The sequence below is a fragment of the Zophobas morio genome, unplaced genomic scaffold (genome assembly GCF_036711695.1).
Source record: "Zophobas morio isolate AGI-343-1 ecotype UQ-CSIRO unplaced genomic scaffold, CSIRO_AGI_Zmor_V1 ptg000018l, whole genome shotgun sequence".
Classification (NCBI taxonomy): Eukaryota; Metazoa; Arthropoda; class Insecta; order Coleoptera; family Tenebrionidae; genus Zophobas; species Zophobas morio.
In genome coordinates this window covers 2379316-2399008 of record NW_026972123.1, presented here as the reverse complement: position 1 = coordinate 2399008, position 19693 = coordinate 2379316, and the positions used below count along the sequence as shown (strand labels likewise).

Here is a 19693-nt window from a genome sequence, read left to right as displayed (position 1 = left end):
TAGAAAAATCAGCTTTACAAAAGTTAAAAGATTTTAATCCGAGATTATGCAAGGGCTTGTCATAGAACATTTTCGTTCTAATTAAATTATTTAAATTAATTACTAAGGCAAATTGTATTTTATATTGTACAACAGTGCAATCTACACAAAAAGCTAAAACTAACCTTACCCATCTCCGCTTTTGAATTTCATTGGCTTTTTTAATTAGATGGAAATTGAATTTTAATTTGTTGTGTGGCTGAATCTACTTAGAAAAATTCAAAGTGGCCCCACCCACCCACCCGGTTCTTCTCCTGATCATTCATTTTACTGGACAAAATAGGGATTTTACAATGACAAACATTGGAATCTAGACGAAAATGCAAAACTAACCCCACCCACCTCCGCTTTTGGATTTTATGATTAGATGAAGACTGCGTCAAATGACGAACTAGGCTTAAAAAAATCAAAGTGGCCCCGCCCACCCGCCCGGTTTTCTTTTTGGTTACTAATTTTATTGGACGAAAAGGGGGTTTTATATTGATAAACATTGGAATCTAGAGGAAAAGTTAAAACTAACACTCCGCTTTTGGATTTCATGGGCTTTTTTATATATTTTTATATTTTGTTTTTTTTTTCTTAATATACGTAGCCATCTTTTCGCACCAGGAAACTTAGAACATAGTTAAAATGGTAAAATTGCAAAATCGACATTTCCTTATACAAATTTTCTATTTCAAACATGTTTTAAGTTTCATGTTGTGAAAAGAAGTCTACACATATTAAAACAAACAGACAAAATGTAAGCCCGCCCACCCGCCCTGTCTCTATTGTGATGATTTTTTTATTCGCCGTGAATCAAGGGGGCTTGGAATTTGTTAAATCAATATGCATGCCATTTGCCAAAATTAGTCTTCTCTTAGCAGGTACTCAGCCCCGCCCACCCACCCTCTCTTTTCTTAAGAGGTATGTCATTTGCCAAAACCAGTTCTATGGTAGCAGGTATTAGCTAAGAAAAATCCATTAAAGCATAACCAACCAATCACTAGAGATATTAATAATAATTTAATAACAATTTTATTGTCTGTCTGTAAGGGCTGCGTACAATTGCAATCATTAGACTTGTCAAATTTAATAAATAATAATATAAAAAATACAAAAAACAGAGATGCACATATAAACGTACTAACATACATATAAACACCTACATAGTAAGGAATTCATTCTTTGAGTAGACAGCTTTTTCCGTTAACAAAACTTTCACGGATTTAATAAATTTTTTGTCATTATACATTACTTTAATATTTTCTGGCAGATGATTGTACAGTCTCACCGCTACCTCTCGAGGACCTTGTTGTACTAATGTAAGATTACATTTTTTATTATATAATTTATGGCTCATTCTTGTTTGGTACTTATTTATATCACCATTAGTCTTGAACATTTGTAGATTTCGTTTTACATATCCAATGCATTCCAAAACATATATGTTGGGTATTGTTAATATTTTATGTTTTATAAAAAGTTGACGACATGAACCTCTTTGTGGTAGATTAAATATCAATCGAAGAATTTTTTTTTGCATAATAAAAATTCTATTTACAAATACAGAGTTGCCCCAGCATATAATTCCGTACGAAAGGTAAGGGTTTATACATCCATGATAATATTTCATAAGTGTTGACACATTTACGTTTTCTTTTAACTGCCTTATACAGAAGCACAGGCTAGTCAGTTTTTTAACTACTATATCGATATGAGGTTCCCAAGTTAAATGTTCATCCACAGTCACACCTAAAAAATTTACAACATTATTATGTTTTACTGAAGCTGTGGTGGATTTAATTAATACGCTAAAGTTTTTTTGCCTAGGATAAGCCGAAAACTGCAAATATGATGTTTTGTCTTTATTCAGAGATAAAAAGTTTTTAGAACAATACGATTCCATACTGAAAACACATTTACTTCCATGAACACTTAAGGATGCTATATCATTAGATGTAACAATTGCGGATGAATCATCTGCAAATAGTCGTAATGAATAGTTCTTTTGGAAATGTATACAATCATTAATAAAGATTATAAAAAGGAGCGGGCCCAATATGCTGCCCTGAGGTACGCCGGTGCTAATGGCTTTTTTATCTGATAAATAGGGTCTCTGATTGTAAGTAACTTTTACCACCTGTTGTCGTCCTGCTAAATAATTTTTTACCTATTGCAAAGCTACACCTCTGATTCCGTATGCTTCCAGTTTATCACATATGAGGTTATGATTTAAAGTATCAAATGCACGGCTTAGGTCAAAATATATCCCTACTACTTTCTTTTTATCATCTAAAGAATCAAATATCTCCATTAACTTTGACACAATAGCATCTTGTGTTCTTCCTCCGTTTTTAAAACCAAATTGTTTGTCACTTAGAATATTGTGTCTTTCTATGAAGGAATATAATCTACCATAAAATGCCTTTTCAAAAATTTTTGAAAAAATTGACAACAATGCAACAGGTCTGTAATTATTCATTTTTGATGTATTACCTTTTTTATGTATAGGTACAATTATTGCTGTTTTGAGCTCATCTGGGAAAATTCCCGTACTAAATGAAGTATTTATTAAATTTGTTAACACAATGTGGTTTCAGGAACATATTTTAATAAATAATACGGTATCCCATCTAGTCCTTTCGATTTTTTATTAGCCACAGATGAAAAAATAAAAACATTGAGTATCTATTAAATGGAATATTTTGTAGTCTATTTGTGTTATCATTATGGGTATTTTTAAAAGTTTTTGTTATATTCTGTATTGAATTAATAAAAAAGGAATTGAAACTATTTGCTACATTTAAACAACCTGTTAAATTTTCATTTTCAGAGTTTTGTAATGTGTCTGGTAAATTATTTATTTTATTATTAGGACGATGCGAATTTATTATTTTCGAAGCATCCTTACCTATATTCATCGATGTTTTTAGAATATTGTCATAATAATCTTTTTTTTGTTTTTTTGACTAGAATTTTATGTTGATTTTGAAGGATCTTGTAGTGTTTTAGAACCTCAGGGTAAATTTTTGTGATTTTATGCATATCTTGTAATCTTCGGCTACTGGCAATAATTTCATTATTAAGCCAAGGTTTTGGGTGGATGGATTTTTTTATATTGATTTCTTTTTCTTGGTTTGGGAACGCCAAATCAAAATAGTAGTCAAATAGTTGAAAAAGTTTTTGGGATTTTTTTGGTCCCGAATTGTTATAAACGTCACTCCATGATTCCGATTGTAACAGATTCTGAAATTTTTCTATATTTTTTTTTGAGAAATTTCTTTTATAAACTATGCATTTTTACTTCCCGAGCGTAAGCAAAGGAAGTATTGTAATCGAGTCCGTCGGCCGACTCTCTACTTTTACGTTTTCTAGATCTTTCATGACCCCTAGAAGACAAAGAAATAGGTCTCCCATTTCCGTCTGTCTGTCCGTCCGTCCGTCTGTCCGTTGGGTTTTAAATTGTATAAAATAACATAGTCCTACATCTGTAGTTTACGACTTCGAATTGAGTTTTTACCCAAAACGTCCAGATTTTTGGAAAAAAATCAAAATTATAAAACAACATTTTGCAATTTAATTTTGAATCTGCTAACCCGAATGCTTTGAAGTGTTACAGATGTTTTAAGGCTATAAAGTGGATCATAAATCTTTAGTCAAAATATATTTGGTTATCCCCTCCAAAAACCTGATGACGTCAGCTCAAAAGTTTGCCGAATAAATTCTATCTAGAATGTACCTAATTTGATGAGTCTGTACTTGTAATTTATCATTCCATTCATATTTTTTGAATTTGCATATACCGGTTAACTCAAAAAAAAAATGAATGTGTAAATTTATTTTATTGATTTACCCAGGAACTACAAAACCGAATTCTTTGAAATCCACTGCGAAAACAAAAAAAATAGGCATGCAGTCGTCACGTTCCCGACAGCGAGGGAAGTACTGTCTAAACTCTTTAGACCAATTTTTAAGAATGTAAAACCTTCTCGGGAGCGCCAAATGTTTTTTTTTTAATGTAAAATCTTCTCTGGGGCGCCAACTGTCCTATTTTTTAATGTGAAACCTTCTCGGGGGTCCCTACTGTCTTTTTTAAAAAGGTAAAATCTTCTCGGGGGCGCCAAATGTCTTATTTTTTAAAGTGAAACCTTCTCGGGGGTGCCAAATATCCTATTGTTTAATCTAAAACCTTCTCGGTGGTCCCAACTGTCTTTTTTAAAAAGTAAAACCTTCTTGAGGGTCCCAACTGTAATTTTTTCAAGAAGGCGAAACCTTCTCGGGGGCCTCAAGTGTCTTTTTTCAAGATGGTCAAATCTTCTTTTTTTCTGTTACATTGTGACTAGCACTTTCTATATTATTTTTACTCCATAGAGGTTATCACGAAAAAGTAAAATTCCGCAAAATCAAATTTTATCATTTTTCAGAGAAGCAGTTGGACTCTACTTCAGAAGCGAGGGAAGTTCTGTCGAAATAACTTTCGACCAAATACGTAATAATAATTATTAGAAAACTAATTTAACTACAGTATCTACGACACGACAAATACTATAATGATTAATGAATTGTATAAGAGTTTTTAGAAAATCGATGGGTCTTTAACAGCCTGACAACACCACTCCGACGTATCTCATATAAAATGCGTTGCTAATGGATTTTATACGATGCTAACTCAAACTGGAATAATTCATAGCTTTGTAGTGCGGTTAATTTTATTATGTTGAATTTAATACACTAATACTAAAAATACAATATTGATTGTAGAACGATTCAAGGACAGGAACAATAACATGACTGGTCAGAAAATTGGCGTCACTTAATTATTTTTTTAATATTTGCATCAACGTCCGAAATCCTTTAACTGCGCCAGAACTGACATCACCGAATACACAGTTTTCGCCAACTGTAGTAACAATCATTTTAACATTTAAGTCTTTAAAAACAGTACTACTCACCTGTGCGCCTAAACTATAATCCACGACCATATTTTCGGAAAATTCTATACGTAAAGGGTTTTGACAAACTATCGTAAACATTAGATAAATTTTGCGATTTTCTTGGTTCCATCTATACCAACTCAAGTTTTTCAAAACATCGAAAATCTGAGAAGACTAAAATAATTTTAGTTGGAATATTTTGTCCAGTTACAAACTTACCACGTCTTCTACGTCTTGGCCTGTGTAGAGCAAATACAACCCCAAAATTAAAACTGCCGAAGTTAAAGTTGAAAAGCGTAGATATTTTCCAGATAACATCTCCTGAAACTAGAAGCACGTAAATAGTGTTTCAGACAAACGAGTCATGTACTCACGTAAACAGAAAAAAAGAGCAAAGAGATGATAAGCCAAGCGCTCGTCGTTACAAAAAATATTATCAAATACTTGATACCCTTGACCATCTTCAGAGACCCTCTGAAAACAAAATAATAGGAAAGCGAAGTACGATATCGAATCTACCTACGTTAGTATATTATTGTAAAGTTTCACGCAAAAAATTAATTTATTCTTAATCTCGCTCTGGAACCCCGAATCCACAATCAAATCGCCAGTGTCTTCAAACTCGCACTCGATTTTCTCCAAAGCAGACAATAAAAGCAAACTCTGGAATTTAAAGCACTTGCAGCAGTAAAGCACCTGAATGTACGGCGATATCATTATCAAAGCAATCATGGGATAGCTAAACCTGAAAAACCAGAAGAAAAAATTTTCCCATCGGGGAAAATACGTTCGGGCGATCATAAAATAGTGCATCATCGCTACATCGTCCTGATTAGGAATCATGCTGAAAACGGCAGAAGAAGCAACCAAAATTAGGTACAAAAACAGGTACAAATTCATTCGTCGTGCTTCCCTCTTGATATTTTCCTCGACTTTTGGATCAGCATTTTCCAGGTTCCAGTATTTGAGTTCGATGAACAATTTTCCCACTTGTTGCGTTAAATACGGAATTGTAAATGTCGAGAGCAAAACCTAAAAGAAGATTGTGAAGATATGGTCTTGAGGAAGATTTTTGCTTACGAATATTGTGCCGGTGAACGACGGGCCGTATTGAATGAGAAAAAAAATGTCAAATTTTTTCAAAAACATGTACGTTTGTGTTAGTTCCAACAAGAGCAAAGATACTAGAACTAGATTAAGCGATTGTCTCACGACTTTGATTTGAAAAAAATCGACTGATACTAGCTTAACCATGTGGAGTAAGTCGCCTTAAAAAAAGAAATAATAATTTGGGAGGACGGATCTGAGGTCTTACCTTGTAGGGAATTTTTGTTGGTGGGCATGATTTTCAGTGTATCTGCTGAAATTACGACTTTCTTAGTGCGTGTAAACTTAGAAAGAATATATTGTTTATTTATGTGTTGAATCAATATCGCTGCCTTAATTTTGTAGACAAATGATACTCTTAAGTTGTTCTCCTTAATTACGAAGGTTTTTTGTGCATATTATAACTAACTAGGCTGAAAGTTCTAAACTATCATGTTCATTGTTTCTTTTGATGTCTGTAATAACAAAAAATCGGTAATTAAATTTAAGAAAAAACTTTAAATAGATCTTCGTTGAGAAAATTTAAACTTGTCCATTTCTCGAATGAATTGTCCATCATATTACAATATAATAAAAATTGGTCTAAAGAGTTTAGACAGTACTTCCCTCGCTGTCGGAAACTTGACGACTGCATGCCTATTGTGTTTTTTCTCATTACATTTTTGTAGTGGGAATTTAAAAAAAAATTGCGATGACGTCATCAACATTTTTGCAAGGACACGTATATCAGTTTGGGATAGATGTAGTGTAATACTAAGAATAAAATTATTATATTCTCAAATTTTCAGGAAAATGAATTGGGTCGTTTTGAATATTGATTTGTAATAATCAATAAAATAACGAAACAATTTACTCACGTATACGTATCCCAGGCAGCTGAAAATCGTGTATGTATAAACATTCTTAATTTAAGATGACAGACGTAACAGCATACTTGAGAGTCAAACAGAGAAACTGTAAACAAAACGACCATCGGTTTTATTGCTTCGACTTCCGCTTATTATATAAAACATTGGGTTTTATTTTAATTCTTGACGGTGAAATTCACAATTGGTTGATTATAAACATGTCTATTTCACATTCGCGGAACCAAGTGAACGCATAAAACAAATGCAGGTCTGTAATGTTAAAGTCGATGTAAATAAGCATGCTACCCTTATGTTTCAACCGAGTTTTTCCTTTAACAAATTTTTTGTCTACCAAATTGAGTTGGTTGGGGTGTAATACTAATAATAAGTGTTGCCTTTAATTTAATCAATAAAATAAATTGACTTCATTAATTTTTTTGAACCACCTCTTAAGAAAATCTAAAAAATATGAATGGAATGATAAATCACAAGTACAAACTCATCATATTTTTTGCATTTTAGATAGGATTTATTCAGCAAAATTTAAGGGTGACGTCATCAATTTTTTTAGGAGGGATGAACAAATACATTTTGAACAAAAGTTTACCATGCTTATAATAACTTTAGAATATTCCCAAGATTTCAAAGCATTCGGTTTTGTAATTCCTGATTAAATCGATAAAATAAATTCACGCCTTCATTAATTTTTTTGAGTCACCCTGCATCTGCAAATCCAAAAATATGAATGGAATGATAAATCACAAGTACAGACTCATCATATTTTGTACATTTTAGATACGATTTATTCGGCAAACTTTTGAGCTGACGTCATCAGTTTTTTGTAGAAGATAACCAAATATATTTTGACTAAAAATTTATTATGCTCTTTATAACCTTAAAACATCTGCAAGATTTCAAAGCATTCGGTTTTGTAGTTCCTGATTAAATCAATAAAATAAATTTACGCATTCATTAATTTTTTTGAGTCACCCTGTATATGCAAATCGAAAAAATTTGAATGGAATGACAAATTACAAGAAGAGACTCACCATATTTTGTACATTTTAGATAGGATTTATTCAGCAGAATTTTGTGGTGACGTCATAAATTTTTTAGGGGGGACGACCAAATACGTTTTGATCAAAAATTTACCATGCTTATGATAATTTTAAAATATCTTCAAGATTTCGAAGCATTCGGTTTTGTAGTTCCTGAGTAAATCAGTAAAATAAATTTACGCTTTCATTTATTTTCTTGAATCACCCCGTATATGCAAATCCAAAATATCTGCACTTACCTGGCAACAATTATTGTAACTTGGTCCAATTTTTAAAATTTGGAGATATATATCCTCAATGACACTCACTCTTCAACAGTTTTTTTCGAATTGGCTTCGCATTTCGCAATCGCAACTGTTTCGTCTCGCCACCCAAACAAGTGATTCCCCCCGCGCCGCTCGTCGTTTCCAACTTCCGCTTTTTGCTATGGCTGGGAGTTTGTTTATATAAACTATGTCTCAACGTGCGATAAAGAAATGACACGGTCAGTGGCGTAACTGAAGCAAATGCATATGTACTTTTTCTCTGCTTCTCTCGATGTATAAACATTAACAGTCGAAGTTAATCATGTATTGACAATATATGAAATGATTAAGAGATATTCTTCCGATCACAAAAAAAAATTTCAACATTTGCTATTTATGGTGCTTATTCACGAACACACAATAACAAATAAATAAATATTATAACATTATTGTTGCGAAAATCGGAAGTGCTGTTCTTGATTTGATGGGCGAAAAAAGTTGGAAGTGCCGGGATCTGTTACCGGAACTTCTAATTGCACTGCACACTCCACCTCCACTAAACCACAGGCCACAGTTGCTTATGTTAAAACTCATCATATTTTGCACATTTTGAGTTAAACTTTTTTGGCAAAAATTGTAGATGACGTCATGAATTTTTTCGGGGGAATAAACAGATATATTTTCATTAACAATTTACCATGCTCACAATCAATTTTAACCATCTGCAAGATTTCAAAATATTCAATTTAGCAATTCTTGATTTATTCACTAAAATAAAGTGACTGATTCATTTCTTTTTTTGAGTCACCCTGTATAAGCAAGTTAAAAAATTTGAATGCAATGATTAGTTACAAGTGTAGTCAGATCATATACTTTATTCAGTAAAATTGTGAGAAGACGTAATGAGTTTTTTTTGGGGTTGATAAAGAGATACATTTTGATTAAACAGTTACCATGCTTACAATAACTTCAAAACGTCAAGATTTCTAAGTATTCAGTTTTGCAAAATCAATTCACTCCGTCATTAATTTTTTTCAGACACCCTGTATAAGCAAATATCAAAAATTTTACAAGTATAGTCAGATCATATACTTTATTCAGCAAAATTCTGAGAAGACGTAATGAATTTTTTTTGGGGTTGATGAAGAGATACATTTTGATTAAACAGTTACCATGCTTACAATAACTTCAAAACGTCAAGATTTCTAAGTATTCAGTTTTGCAAAATCAATTCACTCCGTCATTAATTTTTTTCAGACACCCTGTATAAGCAAATATTAAAAATTTTAAAAGTATAGTCAGATCATATACTTTATTCAGCAAAATTGTGAGAAGACGTAATGAATTTTTTTTGGGGTTTATAAAGAGATACATTTTGATTAAACAGTTACCACGCTTACAATAACTTCAAAACGTCAAGATTTCTAAGTATTCAGTTTTGCAAAATCAATTCACTCCGTCATTAATTTTTTTCAGACACCCTGTATAAGCAAATATTAAAAATTTTAATGCAGTGATAAATCACAAGTATGGACTCATCATACTTTACACATTGAAGATGGCATTTTTTCAGCAAAATTTTGGGGTGACGTCATAAATTTTTTAGGGGGGACGACCAAATACATTTTGATCAAACATTTACCATGCTTATGATAATTTTAAAATATCTTCAAGATTTCGAAGCATTCGGTTTTGTAGTTCCTTCTTTAAAAAAATTACTCCATAAAATGCAACTCCTGCATTTTTAAATATGAAATATATTTAAAACGGATAACTAACGGGAAAAATATAGACATTTTCAATTTCTCAGTAAGTATATGTTTGACTTCGACGGTTTGTGGCACGTTCAGATTACAAGCATCAGCGGTTAAAAGTAAATGAAATTCGGCTGATTTTGTGTCCCCAACGCAAAAAAAGACATAAAACAATCTTAAAATACCTTCACAACATTCGATTTTTGCAATTTCAAAGTTAAAGTGTAAATGTTGTTATACAATTTAGATTTTTTTCTCAAAAATCAGGATGTCTAGGGTGAAAACACGACACGGATTCATGACTCACACATGCAGGAGTAAACAATCCTATAAAATTAAACATACCGGGTGTCTGGAAAATGGCGGATTAACTCTTCAGTACGTTATGTACGGGGGTTTCGGGAGACCCACAAAAATAATAAAATGATTCTTTATGATATAGATTACGAAAAAAACGTAAAACTAATGTCACATGGTAAGGGTGGAACTTATTCGCTCTCCAAATTTTTGAAACGGAAGATTGAGATATTCCTACCTGTCGTGCTATAAATTTTTTGGGTCATTGTCTACGGCTTCAATTACACGAATTTCAACTCCTCTATTTCTTGTTTCTTTCGGCCAATTTTGTCTTAACGTTTTTTCTAAACGTTTAAAGATTTGGTCGGATGGATGTTTCCGCATTCTCCAAAAATCACGATCATATCAACCTTTTCATGGTTCGTGTATTTAACCCTCACCTGATCGCGAAGACGAAAAACTTATCGGAGCTCAAAACTGACAAATAGAATTATTGCGAAAGTCAAACTTAACTACTAGAGGTAATTATCTATCTTTATTATTTTTATTATTATTATTATTATTATTATTATTATTATTTTTAAGACCCACCACTGACCCGGAAATGACCGGCATTCAGGCAAGACTTCTATCATTACGGGTACTAAGACCAAGTAATGATATGCATTGATTAGATTAACAGAACAACTTTCGAGATTCTAGAATTACAGCATACAAATTAGTCTGCTATTATTCTCTAATCTCACCCCATCCCCAAAAGTCTAGCCTAACTACCGACCATTTATCCGCGCATCACATGAAAAGTGACCTACACTATTCTGACCTACTGGTGCTAATCTAATCTGACTGACATGATCAGACTGTTCAAGAAACTTACGAACAATATGACATGTTCCTAACAAAACAGCTTTTTGAATTTTGACAATTATTGAATCATTCAAATGCAAAGACTTTAAATTCTCAACTAAGCTATTTGGAACTACACCTACATTAGAGATAACTAGGGGTAGAATTGAAATTTTTTTAAGATTAAACATGGATTTCATTTCTATCGATAATTGTAGATATTTTGAAATCTTGGTGTCGTATGTTTGAATAATGTTGTTTGTGTTAGGAATAGCAATGTCAATGAGAATGGCTTCGTTCGTGTGTTTTTTGATAAGTATGATGTCTGGTCTGTTAGCTGTAATGTTTAAGTCTGTAAGTATTGTGCGATCCCAGTATAATTTGTATTTGTTATTTTCAAGGAATGGAGATGGAATGTAAGTGTAATAGGGTGTCGTATCTTCGATTAAGTTCATAAGTGTTGCTAATTCTTTGTGAATGATTTTGGCTGCGTTGTCGTGTCTAGCTTTGTAATCAGTTTGTGCTAGGATGCTGCAAGAAGAGATTATGTGCTGGATCGTTTCAGGTTTTGCTTTGCAGAGGCGACAGCAGTCGTTTTTTATGTTCGGATCTTTGATGATGTATTTTCTATAATTCTTGGTATTGATTACTTGGTCTTGAATAGCAAACACAAATCCTTCTGTTTCGGCATACAAACTTGATTTTTTTAACCAAATCAATGACATCTTCTTATTGACATGATTTTCTTCTAAGTCTTTGTAGAATTTTCCATGTAGTTGTTTTTGTTTTAGCACACTTATTATTTTATCTATTGTGTGGGGGGTGTGGATTTCTTCGGTGTTCGACAGATTTAAGGGTGTGTGGTTCAAATCTGCTCTTGTGATGGTGCGAAACATTTCATTTCTTTCCGCTCGTTTCAAGAAATACTTCTTCAAATCTGAGATTTGTCTCTGATATAAGTTTTCTAAGTTCTGGAAACCCCTTCCTCCATTCTGTCTTGGTAATGAGAATCTTTCAATCGACGATTTTGGATGATGCCTTCTATACTGTGTGAAGATTTTCCTTGTTGCGATGTTTAAATTTTCAAGATCAGTTTTGGACCATTTAATGACTCCAAAAGAATATGTTAGCAATGGAACGCAGAATGTATTTACTGCTTTCATTAAATTTTTTCCATTTAACTGTGTCTTCAATATTAATTTTAATCTCGCTAGGTATTGATCTTTCAACTGTGTTTTCGTTTTGGTATGATTGATGTGGGAGGATTGACAGAAACCCAGATATTTGTATGTATCATTTCGTTCTTGGGCTTCGATTATATCGTTATTCTGGGTTATATGTGGTACTTGGTGTTGGACGCCTTTTCTGATTGCTTGGGTCTTACATTTCTCAATACCAAAACACATACCAATATCACCGGAAAACTGTTCAGTCAGATTTAATAGGTTTGTTAACTGATTTTGTGTACTTGCATATATTTTTATGTCATCCATATACAGCAAGTGACTTATTCTGTTTTCTCTTTGTTTGTTAATTCTTATATTGAACCCATAATTGCAGCTGTTCAGGATATCGGAGAGGGGATTTATTGCTAAGCAGAACCATAACGGGCTAAGAGAATCGCCTTGAAAAATTCCTCTTCGGATCATTATTGGGTCTGACTGAATTGTTTGTTCATTTAAGGTTATTTGGAGTGTGGTCTTCCAAAATTCCATGGAACATTTGAGAAAAGTGCAGATTTTAGTATCAATCTTGTATAATTCCAGAATTTTGCATAGCCAGGAATGAGGGACAGAATCGTAAGCTTTCTTATAATCAATAAAAGCAGTATATATGTTTCGGTTTTCTTTTCTAGCTTGTTCACAGATGATGGAATCTATGATTAATTGCTCTTTGCAGCCAAAGGATCCTTTAATACATCCTTTCTGTTCTTCATTAATGATGTCAGAGTTAAAACAGTGTTGATAAATTTTTTGTGTAATGCATGAGGTTAATATTTTATAGATTGTCGGTAAACATGTGATAGGTCTGTATTTTGATGGATTTTTTGTGTCGTTATCTTTAGGTTTTAGGTGTGTTACACCATGACATAAGAATGTTGGAAAGGAGGATGGGTCAAGAAGGAACTGATTTAAGTGATGTAGTAAATGAATATGTACACAATTTAATTTTTTTATCCAAAAATTATGAATTTTGTCTGGTCCTGGTGATTTCCAGTTGTGTGTCTTATTGATAGTATTTATTAATTCGGCAAGTGTTATCTGATGATCATTCATTGGTGTAATTGTGGATAGTTTATTATGTATATGAGGAATCCATTTGGCAGATTGGTTAAATTCAAATTCTTGAGACCAAAGTTTTGACCAAAATGTTGTTACATCTTGTGAACTTGGTAGTTCACCGGATAATTGAGTTTTGCTTGAATTAGTTAAATGTTGATAGAATAGTTTTTCGTTGTTTAAAAATTTTGTGTTATGAATTTTTCTGAGATGTGATTGTTTGTATCTTTTAAGTCTTTTGCTATATAAGGAAAGCTTTTGTAATAGTGTATCTTTAATTTCGGATAGTGTTGTGTTGTACTCATTGTAATCAGTTTGATGAAAATTATTGTTGGTCAGTATCGAATGCATACATGTCATGATGTGTGGTGTTTTAACTCCTCTAAGGTACTGTGTTATTTGACCCAGTTGTTTTCTAATGTTATTAATTTTATAATTTAACCGTGTTTCCCAATGAGGGGTGGAGGGTATACGATTGTTGTTTGTATTTATTATGTTATCTTTACATGTGTTAATTTGAATACAAGTTAAAGCTGCACAGTAGATAATTGTATGAAGTTTTTCAAAAGAGATCGAGTTTGTGAGATATTTTGGTAAAATGAAGGAGTTCATTATTTCTACAATTGCCAGAAACTTTTTAGAATAACACTGGCGGGGAAGTGATTGTCTATCATTTGGTTTTAATTTAGAACATGTTTCGAAAGTTAATTTAAATTGGTCTTCAATTTCATTTTGGAAATTAATGTGAAATTTAAAATTTTTGTTTACAGTTTTGATTAATGTGTCTTCTGTGTTGTAGTACGTGTTTTGTAGATTATCTGTGATGTTAATTTGGTTTTGGATTGTTCTTGATAAATTGTTAATTGATTTGTCAGTTAATGTGTTGGTAATTTGTGTTATGGTTGTGATCTTATTTTGAGGTGTTTTGTTTAATAAATCTTTAGTAAATCTGTCAGTTCGTGTCTCTGGTGTATTTGATATACTACTGTTACTATTTTGTGGTATAATTGGGATCTTATTTTGAGATGTTGTTTTTATTATTATTATTATTAAGACCCACCACTGACCCGGAAATGACCGGCATTCAGGCAAGACTTCTATCATTACGGGTACTAAGACCAAGTAATGATATGAATTGATTAGATTAACAGAACAACTTTCGAGATTCTAGAATTACACCATACAAATTAGTCTGCTATTATTCTCTAATCTCACCCCATCCCCAAAAGTCCAGCGTAACTACCGACCATTTATCCGCGCATCACATGAAAAGTGACCTACACTACTCTGACCTACTGGTGCTAATCTAATCTGACTGACATGATCAGACTGTTCAAGAAACTTACGAACAATATGACATGTTCCTAACAAAACAGCTTTTTGAATTTTGACAATTATTGAATCATTCAAATGCAAAGACTTTAAATTCTCAACTAAGCTATTTGGAACTACACCTACATTAGAGATAACTAGGGGTAGAATTGAAATTTTTTTAAGATTCAACATGGATTTCATTTCTATCGATAATTGTAGATATTTTGAAATCTTGGTGTCGTATGTTTGAATAATGTTGTTTGTGTTAGGAATAGCAATGTCAATAAGAATGGCTTCGTTCGTGTGTTTTTTGATAAGTATGATGTCTGGTCTGTTAGCTGTAATGTTTAAGTCTGTAAGTATTGTGCGATCCCAGTATAATTTGTATTTGTTATTTTCAAGGAATGGAGACGGAATATAAGTGTAATAGGGTGTCGTATCTTCGATTAAGTTCATAAGTGTTGCTAATTCTTTGTGAATGATTTTGGCTGCGTTGTCGTGTCTAGCTTTGTAATCAGTTTGTGCTAGGATGCTGCAAGAAGAGATTATGTGCTGGATCGTTTCAGGTTTTGCTTTGCATAGGCGACAGCAGTCGTTTTTTATGTTCGGATCTTTGATGATGTATTTTCTATAATTCTTGGTATTGATTACTTGGTCTTGAATAGCAAACACAAATCCTTCTGTTTCGGCATACAAACTTGAATTTTTTAACCAAATCAATGACATCTTCTTATTGACATGATTTTCTTCTAAGTCTTTGTAGAATTTTCCATGTAGTTGTTTTTGTTTTAGCCCACTTATTATTTTATCTATTGTGTGGGGGGTGTGGATTTCTTCGGTGTTCGACAGATTTAAGGGTGTGTGGTTCAAATCTGCTCTTGTGATGGTGCGAAACATTTCATTTCTTTCCGCTCGTTTCAAGAAATACTTCTTCAAATCTGAAATTTGTATCTGATATAAGTTTTCTAAGTTCTGGAAACCCCTTCCTCCATTCTGTCTTGGTAATGAGAATCTTTCAATCGACGATTTTGGGTGATGCCTTCTATACTGTGTGAAGATTTTCCTTGTTGCGATGTTTAAATTTTCAAGATCAGTTTTGGACCATTTAATGACTCCAAAAGAATATGTTAGCAGTGGAACGCAGAATGTATTTACTGCTTTCATTAAATTTTTTCCATTTAACTGTGTCTTCAATATTAATTTTAATCTTGCTACGTATTGATCTTTCAACTGTGTTTTCGTTTTGGTATGATTGATGTGGGAGGATTGACAGAAACCCAGATATTTGTATGTATCGTTTCGTTCTTGGGCTTCAATTATTTCCTTATTCTGTGTTATATGTGGTACTTGGTGAAACACGCCTTTTCTGATTGCTTGGGTCTTACATTTCTCAATACCAAAGGACATACCAATATCACCGGAAAATTGTTCAGTCAGATTTAATAGGTTTGTTAACTGATTTTGTGTACTTGCATATATTTTTATGTCATCCATATACAGCAAGTGACTTATTCTGTTTTCTCTTTGTTTGTTAATTCTTATATTGAACCCATAATTGCAGCTGTTCAGGATATCGGAGAGGGGATTTATTGCTAAGCAGAACCATAACGGGCTAAGAGAATCGCCTTGAAAAATTCCTCTTCGGATCATTATTGGGTCTGACTGAATTGTTTGTTCATTTAAGGTTATTTGGAGTGTGGTCTTCCAAAATTCCATGGAACATTTGAGAAAAGTGCAGATTTTAGTATCAATCTTGTATAATTCCAGAATTTTGCATAGCCAGGAATGAGGGACAGAATCGTAAGCTTTCTTATAATCAATAAAAGCAGTATATATGTTTCGGTTTTCTTTTCTAGCTTGTTCACAGATGATGGAATCTATGATTAATTGCTCTTTGCAGCCAAAGGATCCTTTAATACATCCTTTCTGTTCTTCATTAATGATGTCAGAGTTAAAACAGTGTTGATAAATTTTTTGTGTAATGCATGAGGTTAATATTTTATAGATTGTCGGTAAACATGTGATAGGTCTGTATTTTGATGAATTTTTTGTGTCGTTATCTTTAGGTTTTAGGTGTGTTACACCATGACATAAGAATGTTGGAAAGGAGGATGGGTCAAGAAGGAACTGATTTAAGTGATGTAGTAAATGAATATGTACACAATTTAATTTTTTTATCCAAAAATTATGAATTTTGTCTGGTCCTGGTGATTTCCAGTTGTGTGTCTTATTGATAGTATTTATTAATTCGGCAAGTGTTATCTGATGATCATTCATTGGTGTAATTATTATTATTATTATTATTATTATTATTATTGACTTAAGCGACACACTTTCACAGCCGAGGCTGGAAACAAATTTGACCGGCTCCTCGCGCGCGACATTGGAGCTCGGCTCTGTGAATAACCAGGAATTTACGTCCAAACACTTTGAATGAAGTTGGTCAACAGACTTGAAGCCCAATTACAGACCAACTAGTACAGATTGAAAAAGAAAAAAAAAAAAAAAAATAGTTACCTAAATTACAGGCGGCCACAATTACCACTGCTTCTCATAGAAGATAGGTTTGTTTAACACAATCTGAAGGAATCGTTATGCTCGTTATAGTTAGCGCACATCCGGTATAACGGTGAGTTTTTCTGGATGACAATACGTGGCGTTGGAAGATAGAAAAATTGATAATTCTCAGGACGAAAGGATGGTCTTGGTATGCTGATGTAAAGTTGGCTAAGAAGTTGAGGACAGTCAATTTGATGATTAAAAATTTTCTTTAAGAAACACAAAGACGCGTTAGTGCGTCTTCTATCCAGATCGATGAGGCCGAATCTTTCAAGAAGAACATTTTGCGGAATTCCTCTGGGTGGGTAAACGCCATCTAATTTGAAGGATACAAATTTCAAGAATCTTCTTTGAATTTTTTCAAGTGCCTAGATATGAATTTGAGTTGCGGGGGCCCAAACCACACTAGCATATTCCAATTTAGATCTGACGAAGGCAACATAAAGTCTTTTTAAAGTAGTACCATTACTGAAACAACCACTAGATCTTATAATGAACCCCAGACATTTAAAGGCTTCAGACACTATAAAGGAAACGTGTGGGGCAAATGAAAGGGAAGAGTCAAACGTGACACCAAGGTCTTTAAATGAATCAACTCGAGACAAAGTGGAAGAAAACATCGAGTATAAATACAAAACTTTAGAAGTTTTATTGGTCAAGGACATAACGTAACATTTTCTAGCGTTTACGGGAAGGAGATTATATATACTCCAATTTTGAAATTTGTCGATATCATCTTGAAGTTCTAGGCAGTCTTCGAAGTTATTAATGCGTCGGAAAATCTTTAAATCATCTGCATACATCAACACGTTTGAACTCAGATTTTTGGTAATATCATTAATAAAGATTGCAAAAAGTAATGGTCCGAGAATAGAACCTTGCGGAACGCCAGAAGTAACAATAATTCGATCGGATTCAAAACCATGAAATGTCACACGCTGAGATCTATCGGACAAATACGACCTAAAAAGCTTAATTAAATTTGCAGAAAAACCGATGCTACTTAATTTGGACAGTAAAATATTATGATTAAGCTGGTCGAATGCCTTAGAAAAGTCGGTGTACACCACATCCACCTGTCGTTTAGCATCAAAGCTATCAGATACAAATTGAGTAAAACAGCACAAGTTGGTGACTGTAGAGCGGCCATTAATAAAACCATGTTGCGTGTGCGATAAACGATTGCGTACTTGAAATTGTATGAATTTATGAAGAATAGACTCGAAGACTTTGGAAAAATTACAGAGTAAAGAGATAGGACGATAATTTATAATCAATTGAGTATTGCCTTTTTTAAAAATGGGTGTAATTAAAGAAAGTTTCCAGAAATTAGGAAAGGAGGAAGATTTGAGTATTAAATTAAATAGAATGGTCAAAGGCCGAGAAAATGCAGTAGCACAGTCTGAAAGAAGAAAACCCGGAATGTCGTCATGACCGCACGTAGAATTAGACTTAATGTTTTTCAATGCTTCTAATACATCGGATTCATCAATAGCAGAGACAAAAACTGGAATATTGCTGAGATCTTCGTCAAGACTATTAAAATCAACATGTGCTAGATTAGAATAACTGTCACTAAAGTGTTCGGCGAAGGCGTTTACAATGTCTTGAGGATTCAACAGAGATGTGTTTAGATAGCTCATTTGAGAAGGAATCCCCGAACGTTTTTTAATATTATTGACATGAGCCCAAAACTTGCGAGGATCCGAGTTAATATTAATTTCCAAATTGTGAATATAATTGGCATACGATAGTTTAATGTCACGCTTCAATTCAGCTCGAATTCTTTTAAAATTAATCAGATCTAAGTCACTATGGGATCTTTTGTAGATGCACCAGAGCTTCCATTTGATTTTAACTTTTTTTATGTTATCAGAAGAGAACCAGAGAGGGTAAGAGTAATTGTGTAGTCGGCAAGTTTTGGGAACATAAAGATCAAGCACAGAGTTAAGTTTATCATAAAAAAGACGACAAAGAGTATTAACGTCCGTGACGGAATCCATGAAAGACCAATCAATTTGCTCAAGATGACGATATAAGTTTGGATAATCAGCCTTATGAAAGTTCCACTTTTTCGCAGGAGAGACAGGATTACCTAACAGTTGCGTATTGGGCAAACGAAACTGACACGTAATAAGCAGCGAAGGGTGATGTGCATCCTCAGGTAAAAGATGATCTACACAGCGATCGATAACACACAGAAGGTTTGTAATGACCAAATCCAAGAACCTACCATGGCTATTAGCGATATTAGAATGTTGTTTATAATCGCACAAATTCAGAAAGTTAGAAAGTGATGACAGTCTGTTGTTACCTATTGCAGAAGCTTGTAAATTATAATGATACTCTGGAATGTTAAAATCTCCAACGATTAAGACGCGTTGATTATGCAGTTCTGTAAGATTACTGATCAGGCTGAAGAACGAATTAT

The 19693-nt window shown here is 33.2% G+C and overlaps 1 protein-coding gene across 1 annotated transcript in view; it reads right to left on the bottom strand.

The window, feature by feature from the left end:
- LOC135130944 (sterol O-acyltransferase 1-like) overlaps positions 1-19693 on the bottom strand; it is a 38150-nt gene that overhangs the window by 9706 nt on the left and 8751 nt on the right. The gene's annotated exons all lie outside the window — the stretch shown is intronic.